This window comes from Rhea americana, unplaced genomic scaffold, assembly GCF_003343005.1.
Source record: "Rhea americana isolate MKP2758 unplaced genomic scaffold, rheAme1 scaffold_229, whole genome shotgun sequence".
Classification (NCBI taxonomy): Eukaryota; Metazoa; Chordata; class Aves; order Rheiformes; family Rheidae; genus Rhea; species Rhea americana.
In genome coordinates this window covers 702,078-729,023 of record NW_028186345.1, presented here as the reverse complement: position 1 = coordinate 729,023, position 26,946 = coordinate 702,078, and the positions used below count along the sequence as shown (strand labels likewise).

The 26,946-nt window shown below is 36.0% G+C and overlaps 1 long non-coding RNA gene across 2 annotated transcripts in view; it reads left to right on the top strand.

Moving 5' to 3' along the window:
- LOC146595325 (uncharacterized) overlaps positions 1-26,946 on the top strand; it is a 45,501-nt gene that overhangs the window by 10,969 nt on the left and 7,586 nt on the right. The window lies entirely within an intron of this gene.

Below are 26,946 nucleotides of genomic sequence, written 5' to 3'. Positions count from 1 at the left end.
GCTACTCCCTATTTAATGATAGTAGTACCTTGCAGTCAAACAGTTTGCTTTATCCATACAAAAGGTTTCCATGATATGTTACATCTTTTTTTTCTTTTGGACCACTGAATTGCTGCCACTTCTTAGGTAAAAATATTTGCATTTTCATCACACTCTTTTATCTTCTTATTTAATACACACTTCTATGTTTTCCCAAACTCTAGATGTTTGCTATTAGGCTTACAAGCTTCAAGACATTTGATTTGTTGGGTGATGGCCTTTGGAAAAGAAGAACACCAGAATTAAAAATAGCGTTCCCTTTAAGGATTTGAATGGGGAAATAAATTGTCTTTCATAGCCAGTGTAAATCTCTGAGGGTTATGCCTCTGTAGGATAGCTATGAGAGATCTAAAAGGAGAATAAATCAAGTTTCTAAAAGTAAAATGAGAAACACATTTGTTGATTTTGTGAATGTAACAATATGTATGGTTATCTTTCTTTAATCATACCCAATTTATAAAATATGTTGCATGGTCTGTTACTACATATCACTTTTCAAGAATCCTTTCTGTAATATAGTGTCTAATCATCAAATCTGTAATCCTGCATCACTTATATAATAGTCTGAAAAGCTGTGCAGCAACTGAGTTTTTAAGTCACTATTACAATCTATCTGGCACAGAGAGACCTGTGTATATTTTGAATGTATTTTTCAGAGACACTCTTTTCTGATTTATTGTTGTTGGCACTGCCTTACGCATAAAACACCTTTCTCTCAAGTGAATATTCTTTAATATTTTTGAGAGTATTTCCCTTAGAAGAGGGGATTCACATAAAATGGTAATGATAGCTATGATCAGCATCTCTTCAGAAAATGCTCATAAACTGTAGGAAACATGAAACTGAAATCCTTGCAGGAAATGCTTTCCAAAACATTATCTGACAGATTTTTTTTATGCTATTGGGAAATTGGTGATAAGGAAGAATAAGGCCAGACCTAAAGCATAAAGCCYAAAATCTTAGAAATGTGAGTCAAATATCTGAGGCAAATGAGAGGAACAGTCCACATTTTGCTAGAACCTTGTCTCTTCTGAAAACTTCCTCTGCTAAAGGTCAGAAGGAAAACTTGCCTATATGTCTGTCTCATCATACCRGTTGGTTTATTTATGAATTCTTCACTCTTTACCTGTACCTATCCATATTCTTTGTTCTTCTGTAGCTGATAAGCAATATCATACTTGCAGAAGCACAGTTTACCTGCTCCAGCTTAAAATCCTGGATAATGGCTAAGCCATTTTCTTAACTAAATTTTTTATACCTTTCATTCAGTTTTTACATAGCATGCTCCATATTACATCCAGCTTTGTAAGACAGCGCTTCAGCCAAATGGCCTTTATAAGTAAGGCAGAAACATTTTTTATTTTCTAGRGCAATTAATTAGACATCCACACTGTCACTCCCACACTTAAAATAATCCACATATGTTCAGTTATCATAGAAAAAGAATAAATGAAAGAAAAAACTGAAGGGAAAACTCATAACCACATCTCTGCAATGTTTTTTTTCAGACATCCAACTTTCTGTCAGCATACTGAGAATTCATTACCTCGTTATTATATGCTTAATTAATCAGCACACCTCATAATTTCCGCACAAACAATAGTCTCCTTGCTTTTTATCAARTATTTAAGAAAAATAGAGCAAAAAAAGAAAATCTCATTCATGAGACTGTATTGCTTATATTAAATATAGAGCAGTTACTATTTACTTACAAAAGTCTACTTCCAATTAAAATAGCACTTCTCAAGTTACTTGTTTTGTGATATATTGTCTCTGTTTCATTTCATTTATTGCTTCATTTCTTTGCTAATTTAGAAAAATCAATACTTTTTTAGTGATTTTACTAAACTGCCAAGATTTTAATATGTCTTATTGAAACACTTTTAGGTCACTTTTTAAATTAAGTGTCATCTGGTGATCTGTTGGGTGGCCTCAGGTGAAAAAAAAAATCTGAAAGTATATCCGAACCATTCAAGTACTTTAAAATGCAAAATGTTAACAACTTGCAGCTAGTGAGGTGTGGAAATATATCCGTTTATAGCTGATATATCCCTGATGTGATACAGTTGTTTACTCTGTGTAACAACCCTGTATTCTAAGAAATTTAAAATGTTCCTAGCCARAACTATCATTCCTCACCCCAACAAGACAGTCTCATTGCTCACTGTATACAGGGCATCAAGGCTCTACCATATAGGCATGAACATGCAGGGCTTCATAGCTAGTAAGAAACACACCCATCGCCTCTTTTATCCTAGTGCACACCAGCTTTTAGGATGCTTCCTATATAATTCAGGAGTTTTCTTCTCCCACCTATTGGAATAGTCTTAGGCAATTGTCAACATGCAGCATTTCAGTCTTGGTAAACAAAACCAGATTAGAGAGGAACAGATACTAACTAGCCTTTATGTAAAGGACTGTTTAATATATCTTGTGTTAGTTCTGTGACTTTTCTGTCTTCAAGACTTTGCTTTTTATTTCTGCATTTTGTTGAATCTCAGAGTCTCTTTGTTTACTTAATTCAGTGTTGTCTCCACCCACTGCTAACTTGCTCACTTTTTAGTTCCAACTGGGTTATTCCCTATGCATTGGTTTAACAGAGGGAAAAAAAGCTTAGTTAGTGACAYCTGCGCATTTCTTAAGTGTCATCTCTGATTTCTCTTCCTCTGTCAACATGACATGAAGACCTACAAAACCTCTCCTAAAATGTGAAACTTCATGGAAACTGATCCTTAGCAAATGGAAAGAGCTTCCCTTTTCTATTTGTCACTGTTGCTGGGCCTGCACATTTCTTTAAGGACCTAAGCGGGTTCATAAGGGTCTATTGCTTTCCTATGGTGTATAACACTTGTGGTCTTTCTGGAAGAGGATAGACAATCTGCAGCTCTTTTCCTGAGCTTGMTTTTCCTATACTTTCTTTTTTTCTTTCAAGGAGATTGGAGAAGAGATTTGGAACTTAATAAGAGGTACTCAAAAGGAGAAGTCATCTCCCCTCCCATTCTTCTCCCTTCCTCCCCTTTTCCCCTTCCAGTTCCACAGAACCACTAGGAATTTCAGTGAGATATCTGAATTCACTATAACTATTTAACTAGACATTGAAAGAATTGTTCTTCTATATAAAGGTAAACAAGACAGGAGTTTAGTGGGGAAATTTCCATGGAAACAATAGTTCACTGACAATGAAAAATATTTCTCACCACAATTCACTAAAAATAACTTCAGAAATAACTTTACAGAATTGGACAATTTTTTATTGATAGCATGGCAGAAAAAGCCATTTTATTTTTCATCTGGAAGATAATATGATGTATTCTGTGTTCCTTATTCTTGAATAGGATACCTTTACATTTCCCAGACTACTTTTTTAAACCTGTTCTGAACGGATGTATTTTTACTGAACTAGATACAGGGATTACAAAGCAAAGTGGGCTACACTTCTGCCTGGTAGCTTCCACTTCCCAAATTCTTCTACATTGTTGTTATTTGATAGCAATGCTAAGATCAGTTCTCTATGAAAAGAGCAAGCAGCTCAGATGCATACATTCTTTGCTATAGCAAGAAAGCTGTGTCTTCTTTTGCCTTGCCTGCAATTTTGCAAGAAAGCAAAATTGATTGGCAGTTCATCTGCAAGGCACAATAGATTGGTTAAATTGTACAAGTAATCTCCTTTGCAAGAACTGTCACCATACGGTATATGCTGCTTACTTTGTCCCTAAGCTTATGAACTTRCCTTTGGTATCTCAGTTTTCTGTTGCAATAGTCATACGTGTCTTTTTTTGTGAACTTATTTTCCAAGTAGAAATATAAGAGCACATCTCTGTGATGATTTAGGTATTTTAGCTATGTATAGCTGATGGATATCATTTGATGTTATAAGGTGTATATACGAGTTGGCTGTGGACTGCAACTCTGTTTTGTCTGCAAAACTCTACTTTGTTTTCCAATGACTTTTCACTTTTTTGTTGAATTAAAATTTCAATGAAATAGTCTGCAAAGAGTTGTTGGTTTAGTTAACTGAAATAACATAGTTATTGATGGAGGAGTTAGCTTTTTTGAAGTAGGACCATACAAATCATTTGGTCAGTCAAATTGTCCAGCAGGGTTTTGTTGTCATCTTTCCCAACAGACTAGAAGTCTTGAAAGGGGAAGAACTAAAGTAAATATGTCTACTTTTTTGTGTCGGGCAGTCTAATTGAGGAAATTGTCTGCATGAGAAGTTTGAAGGAAGAGGAAATATTCCCATCTTTTTGCGGACTGCTGGACCCTAGGGTCTTCCAAGATGAACAGGTTTAGGAGTCCTATTATTTAGATCTGCTGCTTATGAAACAACCTCTGACTGTCTGTATTTACCTTTTGAAGGAAATACAACTGTGTATTTAGAAAAGATCATGCAGCAGTGCAGTTACTGATATTTATTGCATATTTCTTTCTGAGAAAGGGTATGTCTAAATTATGTAGTAGTATGTAGTAGTTGGAACTGGACCCTAAGTAGGCATARCTGGATTCTGGGTTTGATTCTTAGGAGAAATGTTAGATATTTAGTCTATATTCTGTCTGTATTTTGAGTAACCCTCAGATTGAAAAGTAGTGCTYGGATTCTGTTCAGATGGTGAAGGACTTAACATGGGAGTCAGTAACTGAATCTCCTCACATTTATGTGAGTGTATACAAAAGTGAGTTTTTTATTAGATGTTACACTGGTGAGCAATACAGGTTGTGTTCTTGGGGCATCTTCTTTGCCAAGGACCTGATCCTGTATGTCTGCTTGTGAAGCACTCCCAGGAAGAAATATGTAAGCAGTTTAAATGCCTGAAGAAATGATTTACAGAAAGTTAAAGAAACTATTGCAATTCAAATATGTAAACATTTAAACATGAACGAAGTCTTTARGGGGTCATAGCCAATATGCTGAGACTTAATAGCTTCCTGCAGTCATATGATGGTAAAGCAAATCTAATGCACTTTTGAACGTGAATTTCTGTAAGAAATAGATTAGGATGTAAAATGGGACATGCAGTAACAAAATGATGACCACTTGTCATACTGATAAAAAAAGAATGCAAATGATCAGTGTATTTTTTTGTATTTGTATTGTATTTTGTATTTAAGTCCATCTATGTAGCAAGACTTTACTTTCAGATGAGTACCACTTGAAGTTGAATATTTGTAATATATTTATTTACTGCTAAGAAAATAGAAAAGCCCTAAAATTTTGATCCTGAAGAAGAAAGTTAAGAAAGAACTTCCAGATAGAAGTTTGACTGAAAGAACAGATTGGMGGGGCAGAACGTATTCCTTATTTACAACTTTGAATTAGAATGAACACAATAGCTGAGATCACTGAATATGTCCAGTCTAGAAGCACAAAGAAAATGAAACCTCACTTAAAGGAAATTTCTAGGTGATGTAAGGACAGCATGAAGCCTTTGCCATTCTACAGAAGGTTTTGTGGCTGACAAAATGAATGGGCAGGACCTATCCACTTTGCGGAAAGTGCTTCTAATCTGTTAGCAGTCTTTTTTGACAGAGCAAACTATTTTTAAAACTAGTCTTAATATACAGGTCTTAATATGCAAACAGGTTTTTGTTGGGTGACTTGGGTTGAATTGGGTGACTGTGTCACTGGTTAATTTATTTGTGCTTAGAAATTTTGTGGCTGTTTCTATTTCTGGTGACAATCTCTTCAGTGATCAGGTTAAAAAAGTTGTTTTGAGAAGACAGTCATTTATCTTTGCACAGTGAGAGCATTTACAGTCAGAATTTCTTTCAGATGGATTTCTGAATTTCACAAATCTCCAGTCCGTGATAYAGGGAACCATTCACCATTCACATCTCTGAATGGTGTTCAGCCTCTGTGTTCTTAGCTCCATTGGCAGTACGGGTCCTGTACAGCTGATTTAAGCTGACTATCAGTAGGTTTTTCGTTGGTACCTATTGAAAATACTGTGACAACATATACAAACTATATAGACCATAACTTGAAAACCGTCAACTTAAGTAATTGTTATAGTACTTCCCATGACATTTTGAACAGCATGCAGTGTAACACTGTGGACTGTTTTTGGCAATCACCCAGTACTTATCCCTAGGTGTGCACAGATCTCTCTGAGGATGCTCAGCAGCACTAACAGACTCAGAGGACTGAAAACGTTATTGGAGTGCATGGATGAGGCATTGGCTTCCAGGTTATGGAGGCTCAGCTAACCCATTGGACGTTCGCAGAGAAAACCACCTTGGAAAAACCTACCTCAAACTCAGACTGTGATGCTAGAAGAATCTCCTTTTAAATAGTAACTAGATGATTAAATGTCACCCATCTATGTGATGGGACATACAAGTTCGATCTCCTTTTGTGGCTGAGGGGATTTCAACCTGTATCTCCCTGGTGAAAATCTGAAGATCAACCTACAGGATATTCTGAGTTGTGCTTTTGCAGTCTCTCCTGGTGAAAGATAAGAGAAAACTCATTGTGTGGAAACAGTGTTCTGCTAAGTGAGATGACATCTAAGATGCTGTCAGCTTCAGTGAATACTTGAACACACATTGGGACCCTCTCTGTCTGTCTGATAAGGACTGTTAAGTGACTTATGAGGACTTCTGCTTAGGCTGTTTCAGTTCTTTAGCTCATCAGCTCATTTCACAAAGGATGTGAGACTTTCCTCATCCTGTATTTCCCAGAAGTGGAACGGGACTTCTGTTCTTTTAAAGAGAAAAGGAAGAAATTCCTGTCTTTGAAGTATTTCAGTGTATAACCAGCTAATTTGAGACAGGTGATTTGCTTCTGTGCTGTTTATAAGTTGTCAGTTGTTTCATTAAAAATAAAATTGAAAGAGGATATAGTCTAATCTAAAGGAAGACTGTAGGCTCCCTTACATCTTCCCCAACTTGACAGCAGATGTTGCTTGAGTGAGACTTAGAGATCTAAGTCTCATCAGCATAGGAAAATRCTAAAAACCTGTCCCAGCACCACTTAACAATTGGTTAGCCTTTGGGGTACGGGCMGCATTTAAAGCCTTGGGGTAAACAAAACTGCCAACATTTTAAACAGTGTTATCTATTTAGAGCAGGCCTAATCAACACTACTTAAAATTCTAGAGGCGGTCTGTGCTCTGTTTGTACTGTGTCTCCCAACTTTACTGRTAGTAGGAGAGATGATTCAGTCAAGATTTTAGGTATTGCTGTAGTTTGGAGGTTTATAAGTGATTTTTTACAGAAATCTGCTGCCAGAGTGCAGTGTCCACTTCAGTGCCACTGGATGAGCCACACTCTACAAGCTGCCTATGCAACCTTAAAAATTGTAGTAATATTTTAGCTGCTTTGTAAGCTACTGGGACAATGGTAAGAAGTACAAGATATTCTGCAGGAATGCAAGAAGTGTCATGAGGTGGGCTGTGGAGAAAACTTGCTTGTAATCTTGGTCCAGGAAGGGTACCATCTGAGAAGAATTACTATCTGTGATATACATGTAACAACACAAATCTTCTGTTTACAGAAGCAAAACAAAAATTGCAGATACAACACTTTCCTTTTCAGTTAAAACCCAGACAAATCAGCTTTTCTTCTTAATTGTTAAGCTAGATACTGAACCAGGTTATATCARTATAGTTCCTTGGACTTCAGTTGAGTCAGAATGCACTTTCACAATATTAAATTGTAGATGACTGTATTATAACCTTTTAATTGCATTCAGTGTGTCCCATTCTTAGCTTCTGTGACATAAATCAGAGTTTGATCTTGTAAATGCTTAGATTATGGTGCTTTCCACTATAAGTAACACACATTTTTGGATAGGCATTGAAATGCAGAGTGCAAAACATCTTTTTGAGGTTCAGAGATATGAAAAAAGTATGATATAGAGCACAGCTGGAAAACGTCAGTGTTTTTTTATTATGCCTAATAATAATAATATCGCTGAACGTAGACTGATAGGGACAATAAGCTTGATGAAGGCGCTAGGCTATTTTGGAGGCGCTTTGACTGTCCATTTTGCTATGTTTGCTTTGGTTTTGGCTAACCTTTTTTAAATAGTTCTTTTTTTTCCTATATATCTATCAACGTTATTTTATTTTTCAGCATCCTGTAAGTTATTTTGCTATATTTGCAACTATATCTTGACATGGAATTATCAGAGTATAGACTTTAAAGGCTTTGATAGGACTTAATTCCTGGTTATTAAGTGAGATTCTTGGGAAAACCCTCAACTCTTTTCAGCAAGTATTTCTCTTTCAGATTTGAGGGTGGCATTCTTAAAAATGGAGGTTTAGTCTACACAGAAATTATTTGTCACGGATGTTTTATATTACTACTCTGCCAAGTTCAAAGTACTGTAATTTTGTCTTTTTCCTCCTTTTTAAATTTTATTTATTGCTAAGTCCCCAGACCACTGAATATTGTGTCACCATTTCTTATATTCTGTGTATTTTTGTGTTCTGATTAGWTTTAGTTTGATGATTGAAAACAGAAAAGTTATAAACATGCTTTGTGGGATACTAGAGCAGTATTTAATTTCTGGCAACATGTCGCAGTTGTTTTGTAAAAATACTTCATATTTTTACAAGAAAGGAGGAGGAGAAGGAGGCAGATCTTGCTCTCCTTACATGGTTGTAGAAGAAAGACTAGAGTGTGGAAAGAGCAAATAGCATCCCTTTTACAACCTGTATAAAACCTTTACTAAGACCAAAGGGTAGCTGCTGGCAGCTTGCCCATCTTGGGACAGACTTGTTGGAAAACAGAATACTGGACCGTAGGGAAAGTGAGGGGAGGTAAGTGGGAAGAAGGTTGCCAGTCGTTAGTCTGGCTGAATGAATGTTGTACCTGCCAAAGTTTGCACCAACTTACTTCTCTTCTTCCATTATTGACATAGTCTTATATTTCAGGAGGGTACTCTGAGTAGCAGAATGCTCCTACAAGAAATCTTCAAGCACCTTAGAAGATTGAAGTTAGAATAACCAGTTTGTTCTTAAATGCTTTGAAAAAAAAAAGAAACAAAAYGTAGTTCCTATCTTGAGGACCTTCCAGAGGTGAGCTACACACAACAAAAAACATGAAAAGGTTTCAGTGAAGAGAAGGCATGAGCAAAAACTATGTAGGTTAGTAAAAGTGCAGTGAGGTAGCAGGTTTTAAATACAGTCTTGAAAGCAAAGAAGGACACTTGGCTGACAATGAGTAGGAGGCTTCCAAACATAGGAAGCAACATTAAAGAATGTAYAAAGCTGAAAGAGGGAGAAGGATAAAAGAAACAGAGAAAGAAGTCAAAGCTGAGTGTAAAGACACAGTCACTTGAAGTTTTCGAGTTCTACTAGACCTTTTTTTTTAAGAATCTCCTTCTCTTCAGTTATCTAGCTTATCTGTAGTTTTCTTTCCTTTTCTTTGAATCTGAGTTATGTARTTAATCATGTCATGATATTTATATTTAAAGTCACTGGGCAGTACTGATTTTACTCTCTCTTTTGCCTATTCTGATAATGGAAGAAAACTTCAGTGTGCCTTTTTCTCTCCGTTTGTGAAGCCAGAAAGAACAAGACTGAGATCTGAGACTTGCTACTCAGCACCTGAATAGCAACCCCTTTTTAGCTGGAAAAAATACATTGATCTGAGACTTGGCTTGGCAGGTTTTACATTTTCATTAAATATTAATACTTAAACATCATCTTTGTTTACACTGCATGCAGCTTCCTCTAGGTTTTAAATAAGGTGGGTTTTTTGCRCATAGGGTTGAAGTAAAGAGTTTGTAAACTTCACTTACTAATGTGTGACAAGTGTTTTTTGGTGTGTATTAGAGCAATCTGTATATATATAGGTGTTGTGAATGGTGCTTAGAAGCCATATTTTTTGTGATATCAGATTTCTGAGTCCATTTATCTTGGAGGATGCTTTCAACTGAATCAGTCGTAGTCTAATAAATAATCTGCATATAGATCACTTTAACTGTGGTCAACAAAGTAGAGTGTGAATAGTAAACTTTAAAGAGATAAACATTTGAAACTGATTCCATCTTGTTCTGGTTGTTTGTATTGACTGTTTTCCAGTGAAATATATTCTAGTGATTTAAATGAAAAAATCGCTTTTGTATATAGTCCTTTCATTTTGATTTTACTATTTTCATCAAAGTAGCAAATTATATTTTTCTCAGAGTTTAGGGAGAGACAGAGTGAATGCTGAGAGGAAACATCAAAAAAAAATATTTTGAAGTAAGATTTTAAAGTACTGTGAAGATAAGCAAAACCCTGCTTGTGTGTTTGGTTCCCAAATCAGGGCCAGGTCCTTCCTTGTGGTCTTTACAACACTGTAAGTAAAATAAGACTGCTGTTAGCTATTGCTGCACTGTTGATGAAAGTACAGGAGTTACACAACTGCACAACCAGTAGTCACTTGTAAGATGACTAGATTTCATCTGGGGTACAGCGGAAGGGGGTGGGGCTACATACATATTACTTCCCCATGTTTCTTATAATAAAATCACAAGAGAGAAGATTAAATCAGCATTTTCACTTGTCCATAATATCAGTACCCTGCAAGTTCATGGGAATGAGAAGTTCARGATATCTGCAAAGTCAGCAATTCAAGAGACAGCAGATGTGATACAATGTTAACATTTGTACTTGGCTGCATCAACCKAGGTTTAAGTCATCCTGACTAACACACAGGATTGAGAGGATGGGGCGGTGTTAGGATGAAACCAAAACAATTCTGTATTCAACTCTTAAAATAAAGACTGATTTTCATAGAGATACCGTAGTTCAAGTAGTAGTTATAGGCTTCATGCAGAAATTAGCTGGATTAAAGTTGATGGCCTAGATTGCTGCTGTGAATAGATTTATTTTGCAAGCAAAGTCCATGCAATAATCTGCTTATATCTAGCTGCAAAGAATAGGTAGGCATTAACATAATTTAAAGAAAATGAATCCAAGCTTGCACTGATGCAAGCTGGAAAAACAGCCTTGAAGTCAGTGGAGTTATTCTGATGTAAACAGGCATAGGTTAGCAGTGAATTGGAAGCAATCATAAATAATGTTTTCCAAAGAAAGGAATGCGTATGGAATATTAATATCTCAAACAAAGAGTAAAGGTGAGTTACTATCTTCAGCTCATTTTGTTTATCGTAATAACGACAGGCTTTGGCATGAGGCAATTATTTCATAATTTTCCATGAGTGAATTTTTTCCATTATATCTTTTATGCCCATACATAAAAATCAAAGAGGTAATGAGGAGTTGTAAAATGGATTCTTAAACTGCACACTGCTGCCAAGTTCAAGTTCGAAGTAAATGGGTGTGACTCCCACTGTGTGAAGCTGTGCTATGCCTGCTCTTTCTTGCACTGAGTTTATTCTAGGAGGTGAACAGGTACTCCATGGTATCAAAAGGTTCCCAATGTCTTTGCATAAAGATTGTACTTTAGGATCCATCACCAGAACTAAATCTGTTTATCACTGCTAAAAGGAGTCTACCATTTGAATGCCAATAATGTCAGTAAACAGATGTGAGAAAATGAAGTGAAAGGCAGAGGATAGCGCTAATGAAGCCTAGATTTTCTGTGTCAGGAAAAATGGGCAATAAACGAATTAACCTGAACTAGAGGCTTAGCAATCCAGGCATCCAAATAAAGAGAAAATTGATTGTTTGATTACAGTTACCACTGGACTAAATAACCGATATAGTTAATGCCCTGAAGAGCACTACTGCTATTTCCTCTTCTTGATGGCTGTGCGTGAGTGGAAGGGAAAGGCAGGGTGAGAGCTGGGGTTTTCTACACTGAACCAATAGATTTGTTTTGTCTGTTCATCCTTTTGTGCTTCAGTTTTTTGCTAGTTAGAACTGGGCTGTGGGTTCATTGATTGTRTCTTTTTTTTTCATTTTATTTAAGAGTTCTGGGAGGTATCTTGATTATTTTCTCAGGTTAAATAATTCTTTGGTGAACTTTTACCTCTCTGACTGTGTAACATGCAGACTCAGCAGCTCAGCTTTTCTTATTCTCATGCTTTCCTGAAATGTCAGATAGCAGCATTCATATCTATGCAATGACAGGGGAGGAATCAATCTGAAAATAGTGTTTCAGTGCTAATGGAGTTCTAGTTTCTTTTCAGCTGAGTGAAAAGCAAACAAAATAAAAATCAGTAAAATCATTTTGCTATGTGTGCAGGGTGAATTGTGCCACTTTCACAGCAGTGAGATATGGAAATTAATGTAGAAAGCCAATTTTACCAATATGCTTTAACAATATATACAAAGCTGGTTGAATAAGGTAGATTTACATTGCTTTGCATTGGCAAGTAAAGTAAAGATAGGTCTGGTAAAAACAAATAAATCTGAAAATCTTTCAAATCTTGTAGCCAAGACTTACTCTCCTGTTATAGTCCTGGGGATTTACTGTCTTATTAATTGTTTGCATATTTCCCTGCTCTCAGAAATGCCCCCTAAGCCATGTATTGGGATGGCAATGGGAGTTTTGATTATTATGCACATTGCCAAAGAGATCATATAATTTGGTTGAGATTTGAGAGAAAACAGTGATCAGAAAGGATAGAGTCAAGAGATTATGAAAAATATCTTTATAGCAGTTACATTTGACTGACGTAAATTCTTTTTAATTGATCTATACTGGGGAGGACATTCCTCTTTTCTGGCATGATTTTACTATCATAATAAAAGTTATGACAAAAAAAAAGAGACTTGATCTAATATGCAGAATTATGGTTTTGAGTGGTCCCATTCAGCATGGTTTTGTCTACAGCAATATACAATGAATCACATTCAGCCTAGTATAAATTTTTGTTTTTAGTGAGATCTGTAGTCTAGAACATCAGACATAACTTCCCTGAGTTACAGCCCTCCCCGAGGACAGAATAGAGGAGGGGAAAGAGAATTCTTTGTATATGGGCAGGGAACAAGATGAAAACTTGACCACACAGGATGTTGATAAGCAAACAAAATCAAGAAACTAAGAATGCAAGAGCCTTAACGGTTTCTTTAGTACTGAGCACTGACGCTGAAGAAAATAGAGAAAACACACATTGACTAAGAATTCATTTTGCAGATGTGTGCATTCTTTTCTGCAAAATGCTGTTTGATCAGTTTTGACCACACCTTTCCTGTCTTCTAAAAAAAATCTAAAAATATAAATGAGGACTTGTGGTGAGAAACTGACACAGCTTATTCTGTTGCATAGTTACAGGTTGTGACAATATCTGTTAGGACAAATAGATTTATATTATTGCCAGCTCCAGATGTTTTGTGAGTTATTTCTGCATATAATCCCAGGAACTGTAGTGTAGATCAGCAGAGACTTATCAACAATTAGCATTTTAGTGAACAACTCCTGAGCACAGTCAAAAAGAGAAAGAGCTGTTGAAATTATAAGAAGTAAAATTCTTTTTGCTGGAAATGAGGATATCATTTACATCTTCCTGTAATTTCATTGGCRGATAAATGGGATTTGGCTCCTCATTTTTGATGGGAAAAAGGGGATGAAAGATGTCTTTCATATACAATAGTTGCTGCAGAACAAAAATTGTGCAGAACGGCCCCTGAGTATTGTAAATATCTTGGAGCTTGTTTTAATGAAGGAATTACTATGTCTTTAGAGCATACCAGCACTTTATGCTAACCTGTTTTGGATGTTCTTAGCATGCAGTAATAATGATACAAAGCTTCCACTTAAAAGAATCCACACTTGAAAATAAAGTATACCTTTGCACTACTAGGCAAAAAGGACAATATTTGAAATAGAAGTCTGGCTTTTGAAATGCAGTTTAGACTTAGGTCTCTGTATTAAAAAGTGCAATATTTAAAATTAATATAAAATAAAAAGAAATACAAATACCTGAATAACCTCTGTAATGTCTTCAAGTTATTCAAGTATCTAAATTTTCTGACAAAATTCCCTTGCAGTCAGTTTAGTGGTTAAAATGTGAAGGGAAAGGAGTTACTCAGGCTTCAGGTCCATACTTGTTTACAAGAATAAAAAGTAATGTAAAATTCAGAAACTTTCCTGGAAACAGATGATAAAATAATCCTTCAAACAATGTGCTGTTCATTTAGAAACAAATGAGACAGGAGCTAGAGTGGAAAGAAGGGGACAGGACAAAATGATACAGATGCTATTGCGGTGATCCTAATAGTATTCACAGATAGTAAGAACACTTACTCTTATTGAAGTCCCTAATAAGTTTRCTGGTTATTCTCAGAAGACTGAATAGAAGTGATCTGGGCATGTAAGTACCAAGCCTGTTCAGCAGGAGTTTAATTCTATATTGRCTTTGATTTGTGTGGATTTGGGCTGCCTACAGCTTCACTAGACTCTCTAAATTTGCTTCCTAGCACAAAAAACTGCTGACTTACTACCCAATTGTCATGGCATCTTCAACTGTAGAGCTACAGAACCTGGGATGAAGACATCTGTTCAACCTCTCTATAGAGAAACAGTAGTAATATGACACTCCACTAGAACTAACCTCTCATTCTCACTAGGGATGAGTACAGTAAATGAAGCATAAGACCTCTGGCAATCTAAAAAGCATATTTTTGCAGCAGGCCCTTATTTAGTACAAACTGGCATAGCAGTCATTGACTCAAGTGGAATTAAACAGATTTATATGAGAGCTGTCATTTAAAAAGGAAAATCTTACAAACTCTATAGTGCACTTAAGATTCTTCTTGGAAAAAATACAAGCAGGCCAATAGAAAAAGAAATATTTTTGGATTATTATGTTCATTTTACAAAGTATCAACATACACACTTCTAAAATGAGTTGTAAAAGATGAACTAATGACAAAATAGTATATTAGRTGATGGAATTAAAGCCAGATCCTTGCTACATTAAGAATACTTGATATTTCATTATCTATGTATTTATCAGCATGGTGACTGAGATGCCATGTAAWTTGTTCCTAAAAGTATGCTCCTGCAGTTCTTGAGTCTTCAGAAGCCACTAAAACAAATTAGCAACAAAAGTCTACAGATCAAAATAGGCTGCCAAATAGCCGGCTATGGATTTTAAAACCCATAGGTATTGTAATATTAGACAAAAATCTTAATGAATCCCTGACATTGTATTCCACAGCAAACGTCAGGTCTGGCAATGATTTTACTGTAATTGCAATTTTTTTGCCTGARAAATCATGCCTTTAGTATTCATTACACATTAGAGTTCAGTTAATGTATAGATTTTATTAAAAAAAAAAAAAAAAGAGAAGAACATAGCAAAGGACATTTTTAAGACAATCCATCTATTCCTGATTCTACTAATAGAAGGTGGATATAGTTACGAAAAATCTGTCTACAGAATCTCATTTTGGTGTATATAAGCATGCAGGCTTCATGTCTGGGGAATCTGCAGTATTAGAGACAAGAAAAACATTTGGCAGGCAGGAGTTTTCTGGAAGGGAGGTTAAAAAATGCATAATGCTGGTAAAGTAAGCTCACACTGTTTATGGCCACACCATATGGCCTGTGTATAAACACAGCGCTTGAATACTTGTCTTATTCTTACCCAACATTCTCTTCCTATTATTCTCATCTTCACTTCCTTGTTTATTTTTTCCTATTAGCATCAATAACATTGTCTACGGACTACACAGGCATGATCACAACAGTTTCATTTTTTTTTTTTGCGGTAGTATGAGTATTGAGCTATTCAGAAATGTCTCCTGCTCTTACACATGTGAACAGAAATTCCTCAAGTCCAAACCTACAGCTGATTTCATTGAAACTATGCCAAAAGGGAATCTGACCACTTGTATTTAAAGTACGAATCCAGAGCAACAAAGATAATCTTTGATAGGTTACCACTGGATTGAGTTAAAAGTGTGTGATCGTACATTCAGAGGTCAAAAATGTAGGTCAACAAAGCCATCCTTCATCTGCGACTGTAACCACGGAGGTGTAGATGGACACTGATTTAACCAAATCATATTTATTTTAATCATAAAGATAGAGATCTGTACCTTAAAACCTATGTGTGCATACTTGTTTTTGTATTTGCATGAACATTTTGGGATGCATGAGAAGAATATCAGGCTGACATATGTGAATACATGTACTTTAATCCATTAAAAGCTGAACATGAGCCAGCGGTATGTTCTGACGGCAAAGAAGGCCAGCAGCCTTCTGGGATTTATTTACAGGACCACAGATCAAGGGATCATTGTCTCCCTTTGCTTGAGACCCAAGAGACCACATCCTAGTTTGRGGCCTCCCAATACAGGAAAGATGTCAATAAACGGAGGAAGTTCAGCAGAAGGTCACCAAGATGGTCAGGCTGGAGCACGTGCCCTGTAAGAAGAAGCTTAGTGAGCTGGATTTGTTCAGTCTGGCGACGAGATGGCTTCAAGGGCTTCAAATCACCCCTCACCTGCCCCCCATCTCCCCATGTCTACAAGATATTAACAGCCAGGCTGTTTGGTGGTTCATGGTGGGAGGACAAGAAACAACGGGGATAAATTGAAACAAGAGAGGTTTGTATTTGGTAAATACTTTTTCACCATGAGGACAGTCAAGCAGTAGAACAGGTTGCCCAGAGAGGCTCTGTAGTCTCCATCCTTAGAGATTTTCAACACCTGAACGGATACAATTCTGAGCAACCTGATCTGATCATCAATCTGACTCTGCTTTGAGCAGGAGGTTGAACTAGAGACCTGAGGTCCCTTCCACTCTGAATTGTTCAATGATGTTATGATTCTATGATTCTGTATGGATGAATAGATTTGCTACCTTAGATTTTAAATTCAGCTCTATTTAAACAAAATAAAAATAGGAGCCTGTTCTGCTATTCTTTGTACTATGTTTGTGACTATGAAGCTAAGATGTCAAGATATGAAATGCAAAAGATGTGTATTTCAATTAAATTTAATTTYGGGAAGCCTCTTCCTTATAAACTAGATACCAATTTCTTCTGTTCAGTTTGATCTTATATTTTCAGAAGCCTCTTAGTAGTGTAAATGTGACATGATTGCGTGTATGTAAAGGTCTTTATATCAGACCAGATGTATTACATATATATGCACATAGAACTTTACATAACATATTACATGTCATATATTGAGCCTCCTAACATTTTCTGCATTTGGGAGCCATGTAAAACTAGATTGCTGAAGGCTCTCTACCCTATAAAATGTCTTTGCTTTGTCTAKTTTTTTTGGCCCTGGGGAATGAGARCATGGCTGTGTGCCATGTTTTGCCTCACTCCAGATATATTTAATGATGTTCAAGACCTTTTAATCTTGAATTTTAATCATCTTTTAATTTTATGAGCATGTCATGAATCACAGAATGGTTCAGGTTGGAAGGGACCTCTGGAGATATCTAGTCCAACCTCCCTGCTCAAGAAGGGTCACCTAGAGCATGTTGCCCTGGACCCTGTCCACACCATTTTTGATTATCTCCAAGGATGGAGACACCACAACCTCTCTGGGCAACCTGGTCCAGTGCTCAGTCACCTTCTCAGTAAAAAAAAGATTTTGCTTAGATTCAGGTGGAACTTTCTGTGTTTCAGTTTGCGCACATTGCCTCTTGTCTTATCTCTGAGTACTGCTGCAAATAGTCTGGCCTCATCCTCTTAACATCCTCCCTTTAGACATTTAAACACATTGATAAGATCCCCCTTGAGTCTTCTCTTCTCCAGGCTGAAGAGTCCCAGCTCTCTCAGCTTTTTCTCTCACGTGGGATGCTCCACTCCCTTAATCATCTTATTAGCCCTTTGRGGGACTTGCTTCAGCAGGTCCTTATCTCTCTTGTATGATGGAACRTGGGACTGGACCCAGCATTCCAGGTGTGGTCTCACCAGTGCAGAGGAGARGGGAGGGATCACTTTCCTCGACCTGCTGGCTGGTTCCTTGTATTTTAAAATAAAACTATGTCAATAAACAATAGCATACTTTATAAATAATGATCACATAATAGAGGCAAAGCAACAGAGTTACTGTTTTCTTTATCAGACATGAACATTTTTCTTTTTTGAAATTTCGCTGGATTGTTCTGGAATTACAAAGAATTAGGCCCATGAGTACATGTAATTTTGGGATAAAGTAAGATGTGGTGTAAAGTGATATTTTGGAATTGAAAAATGCACAGATGTTCAATTTTGCTTCATTTTCATTTGCTCAGAGTAATATATCTCTTCTATGTCAAGAAACTGATTTGAACATCATTTATATCGGAGCCTTCTAAACAAGTGAAAATACAAGAACTGTTTTTCTTAACATAGTAAATGAATTGAATTAGGTAAGAGAAGGCCTGGTTCTATCACWTGCTTCAATTTGCACTCTGAAATGACAGACTGATGGAGGCTAGCGTTTTCCAAGGACAAACACAAGCTTTAGTACTGCACATAATTTATCCAGTGATTTGAGGAGAGCAGTAATGTGTTTRACTGTGCTATAATTCATAACAATTATTGAAGTAAAGGTGACGGAACAGTCTCCTGATCAAAACACATCACTGGAAGTATTTAGTGTAACAACATTTAGAATGTTATCTAACTTAGAATAACGAGTACTTTTTCACTATCCAGAATTTTGACATGCCTGGGTTTCTAAAGTCTGACCGAACTGTGCAGAATCTGAARGTGAAATCAAGATGGTAAATGAAGTTTGTACACTCCTTCATGGCTCCCAGTTTCCAGAAGAACCATTTTGATTGAATCAAAAGTCAGTCTGGCAACTGAGAACATGTAAAGTGAGGAAGCATTCTGGATACACCTATTTTCTCAGAAAAAAATCTAGGTCTACCATTTCATACAGTCCTTATAGTTTTTTTTTATCTAAGGAAATTTGTGTCTGATCAGACATCTATATTTATGGGCTCTTTGCATCAATGAAGAAAGTCCAGTGAGGCTGAGTGCTCAAGGTTGCACAATGAATCTGTGGCTGAGTAAGTTAATTCAGATCTCTAGTCTATTTTGAATTTAGCTATGAAGATATCAAATTGGACTCAAGACACTGGTTGTACTCACAAGTTGTGAATTCTCTTGTTCTTTAATATAGCATTAGTTTTCAAAGCACCCCTCAAAGAGCAATCAGCTATAACTGAATCTGTTGTTTTAATGGAAAAAGAGTTCATTCTAAAATTTTAAAATCAAAATATAGGTAGATCAAATATGAAATAGAATATCCCTTGTTGATCAAACCATATTGTCTTTTAGAGAAGGACTAACTCCTTTTATTAATCACTCATATAATCTCATGTGTGATAGCCCTATCACCAAAACATTTCTTGCAATTTACTGTAGCTAAGAGTAGATACAAAGAATCATATGTTTTATGATTAGTATTACAACAGTACTTGCACTCCAAACAAAATTGGTGTCTCATTTTATGTAGGCATAAACACAGAAAAGATTGTTCCACCTGTGAAGAGTTTCCATGATTAACTAAATGTCTAGGTATTAGAGGTACACAATATCTCTAGTCTCATTTAGAGATCTCTATCTCATTTCAGCTAATGAAGGTCTTCAAATTCATTAGCTATCACTCCTTAAAAGTGGCACTACATAGAGATCTTTGGGTTTATATATTCTAACCTCTCTGAGCAGTTTCACAACTGATATTGAAAAAAGCCTTCTTTTCACCTCCCAACCTAAGAAAGCTTTGTGTAAGATATTCAAAACTTAAGGTTACACAACTCTCTCCCTTATATTGGATGAGTCTTTTTGTATAAGGAAAACCACCTATCTCAATTTTTCTCTTCACTGAAGTCCCAATAATATTCAAAGTATCTTGAAGAGCTTTGAATTAATTAGCCTGGGTCTTACTTCGTTCTATAATATATCCATTGTATTATGGAGTTGTTGTTTTCCTCTTTTAACTATACTCAAGTTAGGATTGATGACTGGACAGCCCCTCTTAACTCCTGTCCATTTACTTTAATCAGAGAAACAGCAGATAGTATGCATATTGACCTTTTCTATTCTATAGAGATCTTCATCCTCCCAAATGGTTAGCCTGCTGAGATTAAGTAAACCTTAGTTTGCAAAGGGGTTTCTTCTTCTGTTTACAGTTGGTCCATAACACCTTCCATTATATTGTCCTATGTATTGCCAAAGAATGGCTTTTCTTCTGTTTGCCTCAACAGATATTTACTCCTTTTCTTTTATAACCCATAATGGAAGCACAGAGCTCAGAACAATCTGATTACCTTACCAAGAAGTCCTTGTTGAGCTCCATACTACTTTACTGAGATGGCTGCTGGCATCTAAGATAGGGAGTAGTAGGTTAATGCTAGTTTAAATGTACATTTTCACTAATATACTAATGTGCAGTACAGGTGCTCTGCTAGTATATATTATGTCATTCAAGAGCCAAAATACGAGCTATGACATTTCCTTTCTTTTCCAATTTGAAGGGCGACTGAAAAAAAATGTAACACAACCAGGACACTTTATGGCTTCTACCTTAAAAATACATGCAGTTTCATGCAAAAGAACTTCAAAAAGTACTTTTAAATGTGTTTCAGTGCCAATTAAGTTCATTATTACTATTTCACATGCAAACTGGTTGATTAGATTAGTTGCTCAGGCAAACTACTGTTTGGACAAAATAATACTTACAATTTAGAGTGGTTTTTGTGTATGTATCCTTCTTCACAGCAAGAGAGCTATTGTTGTCTTGATTTTGTTACTGAAACCTTTCCTTGAAGCTCAAATTAAATAAAATTTGTGATAGAATCATATTGTGTTTAAGGATCACTGAAATTAGGAGAAATGGCAGGAATGACTCTGGAGATTACTTTGATCTCCTTGGGAGTCTTTGTTTAAGTGGAATTGTATACATTGAAAATGAACTCCCAATGTGACAATGTGGCTACAAACACAAATATATCCCTTTCTTGTAAAAACAAAGCCTATGAATATGGAGGCTCTATCACCTCTGTATTTACAGAAGCAGCCTCTCCTGGAATATCGTGTTCATTTCTTGTGTCAGAACTTAAGAGGAGTACTGAAAACTAAAGATGAATGAAAGGAAGAGATACTAGGAGTAAGAAAAATATAATAACAAAGCACTTTTCAGTCCAGCAGAAAAATATAACAAGACATGCTGTCTCCATTCAAAGTAGAACAAGTTCAGTCTTGAAATGAGAGAGAAGTTTTTTGCAGCAAAGGTAACTAAATATCAAAATAATTTACCAAGATGGATTCTTCATCGGAAATGCTTAAATCTAACATAGATTACTCTTTTATTTTATTACTATTTTTTTTTCAGAGGGCATGCCGTAGTTCAAAGAGGAACAACTTGGGAAGTGTCCTGTAGGCTATTGGACATCAGAATTATTAGTCATTACAGTTAGCTGGCTGATCTAGTATTGCTATTCTGTATACCTTCTTATTACACTACAGGTGAAATGTGAGGAAAAAAAGAGATGTTARTCCTTTTTCTAGCTGTATGTCAGCTAGAGAATAGAGCTAATGAAAGTAAAGAATATGTGAGAAGAGATATCAGACACTAATTCCTATTACTATAAAAGCTAAGGCAAGTGTAAAATTTCATCTTGGGTCTGAGTTACATTGGATTTTTTTCTTAAAAGTGTAATTCTTGAAAACCAATGATTAGGGTTTTAACTTTTCTTAGAACAGAAAAAAAAATCTTTCTAGCTTTCTAATTTCAAAGGGAAACTTGAAAACAAGACACAGTTTCACCCTGCAGGCTCAAAAAGTGAGAGATAAAAGTATGCAAATGTATAATTAAAAAAGAAAAATAAAGCTTCATAATTTTTGGAGATGGAACTGATTCATAAATTTTACATGTTGCCAGCACTGTCACCAACACWCTTGGGTAATACACTGATCTGGGTATTCTAGGCATTAATTTCTGTCCTTTGCCTTTAGAGAACGTGACAAAGAGCAGATGCGACTTGGCCCAGCTCACATGATGAGGACATATGCTGTAGCTCAGTGAAGTAATGTTTAGTCCTGAAATTACCTAGATTTCTGTTTCCTTCTTAATGCTTGTAGAAAAGCATTCTATTGCCAGCTACAAGAAGTTACAAGAAGTTATTAACCATGTTGAGGCAATGAATAGCCAGTAGTAGCAGAAGGGAAATGGGTGATGTTAATAGAACAGATGCATCCCTTCAGATAYTGTTTGCTTCCTTCTGTCACCTCCTGCCTATCTTAGTATTATYGATTTCACCTAGGACCAAAGATTTCACCAAAACTGGCCGACAACATTCATTAATTTTGACTAGATTCATTACCTATTTTCTTTTTGTCCTTCAACCCACTCTCATAAATGAATGCTCAGCCTTCATATAGTTATTTTGCAAGAAGCCACAGCCTTAGGAGTTGCTAAGAATGTGGGCTTTGCTATTTATTTTATTTTATAATTATGAATTCCCTCATTTCCTCAGATGARTGGGCTTTTTAGAGACCTAAGTGGTCTATGCATGTTTAATTAATAATCAAAAGAAACGAATGATGAATACTGAACTAGGAGTTCCATATTTGGTCCTTTGCTATTGCCATTAGAGAAAATATACCTTATCTTAGTAAGGTATCTAGATGACAATTCACTGAATTGTGGTGCTTTATATGATTCTTAATACTAATCTTAATTGATGTTGTTTCTTTTTTCTTTCTTTCTTTTTCTTTATTAGCTTTGAATAGATTTTAAAATGTCCTTTCAGGAAGGGAYAGAGATTGGAGTGGCTCCCTTTAATTCAATTTTGCCTTTTTGATCTGCTGATTTATTATTTCTGAGAGTTTTGGAGTTATTTCCCTGTAGTTTGTTCTTGTGCTAAACTCCAAGGCTTTTTTAGGATTGTCATCTGTTGTAGGTATATTCAGTTAGCTACTCAGAGGTTGCAAATATTATTTTGTGCAATTATTAAAGTATTAATATCAAATTACATATACAAAAATAGTTGTTATTAATTACAAACTAGTTTGTACTCCAGTGGAAATGTGTGATCCCTAAAAATAAGACTGTTTGGCAGATTGGTGATAGCTTGGGACCAGCAAATGTGCAATGTAAACATGTTAAATCACAGAACAGCTCCTCAGTTACCCAAACTTGTGAAATAGCTGGGAGAAAAGAATCAGTGAACTTACACAGAGCCATAATTAGATGATATTCCATATTGCTTAAAGGGCAGGTCCCTGGCCTCATGTCCAATCCCACTCAACTCCTCAAGCAGAGCAAGACAACTAGAAATCTACTCTAAGTACAATCAGATCCTTGGTATTAGAGATTCTAGTTCCTTTAACCATGCATGTTAAATCAGGATAGTTTCTACAGGATGTTCCCATACCTAGTTCTTTCTACCTARAAGAACTATTTTAATTGTAGAGTAGGGTTTTGAGGAAATTTGAGCCACAGCCTTAGGGGCTCCTCTGTTTCTACATATGCAGCGTAGTCTTCTTGAATCTGCTGCAGCTAAAACCCCATAGAACCTTGGGCAACTTGCATTATTCCAGAAATCTTAATCCTAAAATGTTCCCAGACTGATAGATCAAAAAAGAGGTTTAGAGTTCATTCTTCTGTCAGCCACAATCACAGATAGCTCCAAGCTTTTCAGCAATGTGTGAAAATCTGAATTGTGTCCTCAAAGAACATCAAAACTTGGCCATTTCTGCTACATGAAGGAGAGGTGCCAGAGGAAAGCTCTGGAGAATTGACTGTGCCTTTTTAAACACAAGAAGATGAGGCTAGTGTCTAGTTCTGCTTGGAAGAAGCAGCTAAGATTTTGAAAACAGAAGAATGTTTTTTATATTTTTGAGGTGCCTAATTTCAGATCATTTAAATAGGCCTGTGTTTTCAGTAGTGGACCTTCACCATTTTTTGGAAAAATTAACCTCTGTAAAACTTCTCAGTTTGTATATCTGGAACTGAGCTATCCCAAAGCATCARTTTCTTCCTGACTAAAACAAGTGCCCAGAAAATCATTGTAGATAAGGCTATATAACAATCTTGTTCATGTAGCAATATATGTTGCAGTAACAACAAACATTTCCAAAGCATATTTTTTTTTACGTTCTGCTGTTCTACAGTGAATCTTGAATCTTCTTGATTCTTTGGAAATATAAAGTTATATTAATTCTAATCTATCAACTGGAATTAATCACTTTGTTCGTATACCTTTGTTAATAAGTATGCCAATATTCACAAAGAGGTAAGGCTATATCTAGACTGAAATATTTGCAGAACACTTGACTGGATTAATTATCCCACTCCATTCAGCTCTGTTGACTGAGGTGAAGTAAATGGAAAACTATGCTTCTACATCTGGAATGTTTAAAAGAACAGAGATTTAAACTCTTGAGTTTATTTGTGTTTGACCCGTGCTTGGAATTTGCCACTGTAATTGAACATGTGATAGCTATGAAGTGTGCTGACTGACAAATGAAAGCTTCTGTGTATTAGTACTATAATAAGTACTATGTTGCTTAATGGCCAAATTTTCTTTGTCAACAGAACATTTTAAAAGTTTCAACTGAAGAATTATAACAACTTTCATGTTGGAAAAATTTTAGTAAGATGCTGGTTATAGACAGCTTCATATTTCCTGGCAAGTGAGTAAAGCAGGTTGAGATATTTTACACAAAAAATTTTCCTCCTGGAAAATGTGGTTTTGCTGAAATAAGAACCTTCTGTGGGAAAATGTCAAATTTAATGCATAYTTTTTGTTTTACAATTAGAGTAATCAAAACAAAAGCCCCTTCATTTCCAGATGACAGTTTGAAACAAAGAAACTTTTTATTTCGAAATAAAGATTTGAATTAAAAAAAAAATCAGCTCAAGATACTCAGGACCTTTTGTTCCAATCACAGATGTCATAACTTTCACTTTGACAATTTTATTTTGAAACTTCTCAGAGTTTTTTGCTCTACTTTTTTCATACTACAGTTTTTCATTCTGCTTTGGAGTAGAAACTAGTTTTCCATGCAATAAAATTTTGTTTTGYAACCAGATCTCCAAGAGATCAATTACTGAAAAATTTCTATAGGAATAAGGAAGAAGTACTTTATAAATACATCTATATCAGTTACAGTTATCTGTCTAATCTCTTAAACTGTTTTCAAGCAGCTCATCTAGGAGAAAATGGTGCCATTATCGGATAGAGAGCTTCTCTGAGTACCATCAGAAGGTACATAACACATGGGAAGATATTTACCATCAGAAGGTACATAACACATGGGAAGATATTTTCCTTTGACTGGATTAGATCCACAAGAACTCCAGAAACTTTTTTGAATTGAAATTGAATTTTTTGAACCAACTTCAGAAACCATCCTCGGATCTGTCACTAAAGACCATGAGAACAAGGGACAGTTTTTCCAGGTGAGAGGAATGTAAAGAATTTAGTAACACTTTACTTCTTAGGCTTAGGACATCATCCTAAAGGATCTGCACCTGTCTATCTAATTGCATTTTCTCAGCCCATGAAATCATGTGCACGTTAGCATGTGTAATAAAGGCCCTAACGATCTGCAAAATAAAATCTAAGGAATCAACTCCCTTTGATTTCCCCTCAGCTCAGTAAGTAGCTTCTTCTGTTCACCATAAGCTCTTCATGAGCACCTTCTCCACCATTTTCTATTAACAACTTGTTACCCAACAAATGCTATATAAACCACGTGAAGTACATTGCAGACTTTTACAACTAAAGCTAATAAAATAATCTGTACAAAAATAAAGTATTCTCTAAACAATAGCCTTTCCTCATATCTAGGCTTCACTGCAGGGCTGCCAGGGTGATTATTCTTTGTTCAAGTTTTAGCTTTTGATATTTTGAGAATCTAGATGTGCTGAAGGACATATCTCTCAAAATAATGCATCTTACATATTTTGGGAAGATTGGACAGGAGAATCTAGAAGTTTTTCCGGCATGGAGGTCGTGCTAGGAACAGTACCAGTAAACCTGGAATATGCTTAGTGATCTGGAGTGTTGGATGTTACTGAAGGAGAAAATAAATCTGTCTTTGTTTCTGGAGGCCATACATTAAAAAAGATTGTAACACTATAAACAGCTCGATTCAGAAGAATTTTCATTTCAGATGATATATTTTCCTCATTCTTTCCAGATTCATTCTGAGAGGAGACTTAACAGACTTATCATCTAAAAAGACTGCTATTGAGTGCAAATAGCAAGGAACTGCTTCCTTAATCATATCCTAAAAGGCAACAGTTTGACTAGGCAGCGTGATTTAACAGAATGAATCAGAGAGCAAGACAGTTACCTGCAGAGAGAACATGCTCTTAAGAAAGGACTTTGGTAACAGCTTGTGGGACGGAGATTAAATATCTCATACACACATACACAGACACATACCCATGCACCCTGAATCCCAAGAGTCAAGATATGATCACAGGAAACAGTCATCTTTTCCTAGGTGTTACCAGATGGAAGTGGATAAATCCAGTTTCCTGGGGGGCAGGGGAAGGAGTGTCACATAAACTTCATAGTTTACAGCACTGTGGATATCAGTGTAAGACTGCACAATAAGTGTTATTCATAATAATTATAATCATAATTAATAATAATAAGTGTTGTTAATAATAATTAGTGTGGCTACCTCTCAGGGAAAGTGTTTACACTTGGACTCAACTCTCCACAGAGTTCAGGGATGTTTTGCTGCAGTCCCATTGCTGTTAATGACAGTCTCGTGCTGTGGTACTCTGAGATTTTTCTAGATTGCTTGGGCAGAGATATTTAAGGAACACAGATTCTGCAGGAAATGAGGTACACAACACTTTTTTGAGACCTCACTACTGAACCATTTATTTATTATGACTTTGTGAGGATTTTTATGACACTGCTGGTCCACAAGAACTGCTCAGYCTTTATCCCACTAGGATTCTTGAATGTGCCGCATGTACCTCTACTCAGAGATGGGAATAAGTTGAAATTGAAGTTTTACTTTACATGGATGTTCTCTTCCATGTTTTCCAAGAAATGCCAAGGTTCCAAGAGGAGAAG